The following is a 5,247-nucleotide window of genomic DNA, read 5'->3' on the forward strand; positions in this document are numbered from 1 at the left end:
TTGAACCATCAAAATCGAAAACCGCGGTTAATCGAACCGAATGGGACGAAAAAAATCGAACCGATGGTGCAATGGGGCGGATATGATTTTTATGTTTATGAACCGGTTCATGATGGTGCGGGTATGATATTTACGCCATCGAACCGAAACCGAACCGATTACCCCCTAAAAAAAAAAAAAATCAATTGAATTGATTATTGAGCTTTGCAACAATTCAAAGGCAGCCGTCTCAAGAGCTAAATGTTGTTTCTAGCCCCTGGCCATTTGCCAAGTGGGGGATTGACCTCATAGGACCCCTATCTAAAGGAAGAAACAATGCCAGCTCCGTAATTATCGCTATTGACTATTTCACAAAATGGGTCAAAGTCGAACCCCTAACTAAAATTATTGAAGCAAATGCTTCCAAATTTTTATGGGAAAATATCATATAAAGGTTCGGATTTCCCCATTCAATTGTCTTAGAGTTAGACAATAACAAGGTCAGAAACTTATGTGAAGAATTAGGAATCAAAAATCAATTTTCTTCCCCACATCATCCTTAGACTAATGACAGGTGGAAGCTGTTAATAGGACCATCAAATACACATTCAATAGGAAATTAGACGCTTTTAAGGAGGCTTGGGTTGATGAACTACCTCAAGTCCTATGAGCCATCCAAACTACTAGCAGGACAGCTATAGGAGAAACTCCTTTCTCTATGGCTTACAGAGCTAAGCTATGAACCCCGTCACATATATTTTAACAAAATATCTAATGACGAGTTGAGAAGGTGCAAACTAGATTTTCTTGAAGAAATGATTGATGAATCTCAAGCAAGATTGGCTATCTACCAGCGAAAGATGGCTAGGTATTAAAACTTAAAAGTTTGGAAGAAGTCATTTCGCTTGAATGATCTTGTGCTACGAAGGGTGTTCCTATCCTTTAAGGAGCAGAAGTAGGAACCCTTGGCTCCAATTGGGGTTGTTTGATTCATTAATTGTTTGGATTAAATCCAAATTCGGATTAAATTTATAAGTTTCGTGATCAAAAGGTCAATAGTTTAATATATTATTAGTTGTTTGGTCCGCAAATTTGTGAATTGAGTCCTAAACTTTGATTTTTTTGGCTTTCTAGGGGTTTGTATCATTCTTCTGTGGGTTCGTTAGTGTTCATTGCTACCAGGTTCACAGGGTTTATCTTGTCCAATGCTAATGCCATGACTGAAGGCACACATGATTCAAGATGCTTAGATTTGGTGTAACAAAAGTAAGGTAGCATGTTGACATTGTGATGAGCAAGTGAAGAAGGCAAGTGATTGTTGATTTACTTGATGGCGGATCACAAGTGCAGAATCTTGGAAATGGAAGTTAGCATCAGTTGTGGGTGTTGATGAGAGCTAGCATTGTCCAGCTAATTTTAATCCTAAAATTTAGTAGGAAAACAAGCACAAGTATAACACATGATGGCAGTTAGAGGCATTTCGGTGAGTGCTTGGAAATGGGGCAATTATGGCCTAATTAGGGACTAAAAATGTGAGAAACTATAATTGTAGTTGGGTGTGTCAACTTTAATACGAATTTTTGTATAAAACTTCGAAGTGTTGAGGAGTTAGAATCGAAGAGAAGGGGTGAAAAGGTTACAAAATGTTTTCACCCCTCACAAATTTTTTAATGTATTGTTTCTATATTTCGGAGAAATAAAGTTGGGATGTTTCCGATAAATTCATGTGCTGGCTTAATACTTTTACTTGAAATCTACTTATTTTCATTGTCTAATGTATAAATATATGGAGTGGGCTGAATGAGACGAGATATCTTAGTGCTATTACAGGTCGGTTGTTGGAATTTGAGACAACCCTGTAACAATTTGGTATAACATTTTTGTATAGTTGCTAGGGAAAATAGTAAGTGGCTGCAAATCATAATCAAAAGGATCGGATGGTATGTTGCTGCATGAAGATAATCTGGTGGCATAATAGATCGTGACTTTGGAAAAACAGTAGAAAGTGCTGAAGTTTCGGTTGCTTCCATATAATAATACTATGAGGATTGACGGGGATGTTGAGGATTTGAAAGCAAATGTTGATGATGCACTTGATTGCTTCAATAAGTATGATTGAAGGGATGTTGAGTGTTCTTAAGTAATTTGTAGGCATTGGTTCTGCGTCGGAAAATCATGTGGACGAGGCACTTAGTTGTGCCATTGGTGGGCTAGTTGGGACGTGGAGTGTTTCTAAATGTGTGGAAAGGGACATGGAGTGTACCTTGAGTAAAATCGTAGGATGATGCGGGCAAGGCAGGTTGGACTGGTCACCCAACATTTGGGCATGAAATGGAAAAGGTGAAGTCTTGGGAAGCAATGGGAATTATTTTGACAAGTGTTGCGAAAAAATGTAGAGCTTTTGTGTGTGAAGTTCACGAACAAAGACGTCAGATTCTTCTGATAAGAGAGGCTTGTGAGGACTCTTTCCGAGAAAATGGACATGGCACGGGGTTTTCTTACTCGATACCATTGCTATGGTTGACAACTCGTTATTTGGATACACATTTTTTTCTAATATGCAACATAATAAAAGATGATGATATGTGGAGTATGACGGATCATTGGATTGAGGGCTTCTAGTTGGTTTTCTTATATACTTTGCCCTTTGTTTGAGCCCCATTATTTAAAAAATTATTTTTCCTTAAAGTCATTTTCAACCATAAATTCTTTCAATAAAATGATTTTGCATATATATTCAAAATGTTTTCCTATTTTTTAATCCCACATTTTCCTAAAATCCTATTACAAAATTTATTTTTCCAAAGAAATGGGTCTCAAACCTAGGCTTAATTTGTTGTGCTTGATAACAAAATGCTAGATTTAAACCAGTGGACGACCAGATTTCGAAGAATTGGAGGTTGCTAAAGGTAATTATTTTCAAGCTTAAAATTTCTTGCTCTCATGGCCTTCTAAAGAGTAAATCTTGGGTTAGGTGGTTTGGGATGGGTTTAATGGATGACGGGTAAAGGATTTGGAAATGGGGCTTTAGGTTAAAACACGGGAAAATTACTTAGAACCCGACAATTAAAAATTAGTTTTCATAAACAACGGGATTAAGTTTAAAATTCAGATTTCAAGTGTTGATTACAAATAATTAATTTAATATTATATTTAATAAATATATTACTAATAATTCAACCCATCCCATCCAATACCTTACTCCCACATCCACTATTAATACCCAATCGTGCTGCGCTGCTTGAATATTTTTGACATAATGGCTAACCAATACTCACAATGGGGTGGGGTCCACTTTCTTTTGGACCTTTTTTGCTCACGTGAGACCAATGCGCATGTGAGAGGATGTCAATCATTCTGTCAAAAATTTTCGGGCAAAGTAGTTTAATTCGTATCTGTTAGAAGCTTCACTTCATTTCACATGGATGGAGGAAAAAGGAAGGCATTTGGTGGAATTTCTTTGGTTTGGTAAACAACTTGGAGCGTGTAACCGCGTAGACAAATTTGGCATGTAGCCATTTTCGTATGGTCGGTAAGATGTCTTTTTTCCTTCTTACCAGAATCAGCTACTATCGCTCCAGCAACCACCCATCTCAACAGCTCTATGAGAGCCAGTGACGGCGACTCGCAGTGTGTAGTGAGGCATGCCGTCCACTCACCTACTTTCCTCCATTCCACCACCTCATATTTAGATTCTGTTCTAAGTATTCGTTGAATGGGATGATGTCTTTTTTGGGGCAACAAGATCAGCCCATGACTGAACGCACATTCTGAGGTGAGGACCTGGATTTGGTGTCGTACCCATTCGATGTGCCAGTGCGAAGTGTGGAATAGATGGGATGGAGGAAGATCTATTTTCTACTTGTATAAATATGGAGAAGCTCAGTGTTGGAGATGGATGAGATTAATGACTCTGTTTTCGATAATGTGGATAGTGGAATCGATGGTTCTAGTGGTGGGGTGTCTATAGGAATTGGTTTAAATAATTAAGCAAAAATTGGAAAGTGAAAATGTGTGTAAAAGTGGAAAATGAAAAGCTGTGACTACGTGTCAAATTCAACCAAATATTCGGACTTGATCCGATGATCAAATTATAAAAGTAAATAGACCAACTTATTTTACTCTTCGAGTAGATCGTCGTGATATATTTGGAATCTCGAAACCAATTTCGGATGAATGAGAAATTGAGGACCAAAGTTGGAAGAAATGAAGTGTTGTAACTTTTCAAAAGGATGCAGGTTTTGGCCAAATGTTGCAAATTTTTGAAAGGATGCATGTTTTGGCCCACACTGCTTCATTTGTAACATTTCTACATCTCTAAATAGAATCCTATGGACATGATTTTGGGTACACCAATTGCATTAAGCATTCATTCTCCTTCTGCAATTCTCTCCTTTCTAATTCCATAGCATTTTCATGCATTTCCTTGGTAGAGAGGGAATTCCGTTCGAGTTCACTGGTCGGAGTCATTTGAAGTGCTCCTATGGCTTGACGTGATCGTTGTATCTTGGGAGATGATTATCGAAAAGTCGTTAGCACCGATGCGGGGCAAATTCATCTTAATGAACAAGTGTCAAACACTTGCCTCGATCAAAAATTCATCACTTGCATCTTTCTTCTTTTATTTTCTGATTTCTCTTAATTATGATTTGATTTCAGAAACTGATTAACATTATTTACATGTTTGTTCTGCGAGATTTGATTCAAAGAATAACTTGCTTTCGTTCAAGAGTTGAAAAAGATGAATCCATATTCATGCATTCGGATTCGGTAACTATTATTGTTTTGCTTCTCAAATTCTATTTTAGTAAGTCCAAATTACGTTTCGATTTCATACAAATAAACAGTATGCTTTTATGAATATAATATGCACATAATTGGTGTATTCCCCAACAGTGTCTGCTACAGAGGTGAAGAGAAGAGTGGTAGTGGTGTTGCTAGGTTGAGGCATAGGCATAGTAACTTGGTGGATAGTTCGAGTCTTGTGTTTTCTGAAATTGTTGGTGGTGTGATACTGGTGATGGTGGTGGTGGTGGTTGGTATTTGTTGAAGGTTATGGTGATTGTTATTGTAGATTTGAGATAAAAGTAAACTTAAATTGAAGGTGGTAGTGGCGGTGGATTATGGTGTTGCTCTTTGGTTTGTGCAAATTGTTTGTTGTGACCCTTCGTGATCAAGTATGTATTTATTGTGATCGAGAATGACCAATTCTATCGTAGATTAACAATGAGCCATAAATTAAACTTATCTAGTCACAGACAATCACAT

This window comes from Olea europaea, unplaced genomic scaffold (assembly GCF_002742605.1).
Source record: "Olea europaea var. sylvestris unplaced genomic scaffold, O_europaea_v1 scaffold907, whole genome shotgun sequence".
NCBI lineage: Eukaryota > Viridiplantae > Streptophyta > Magnoliopsida > Lamiales > Oleaceae > Olea > Olea europaea.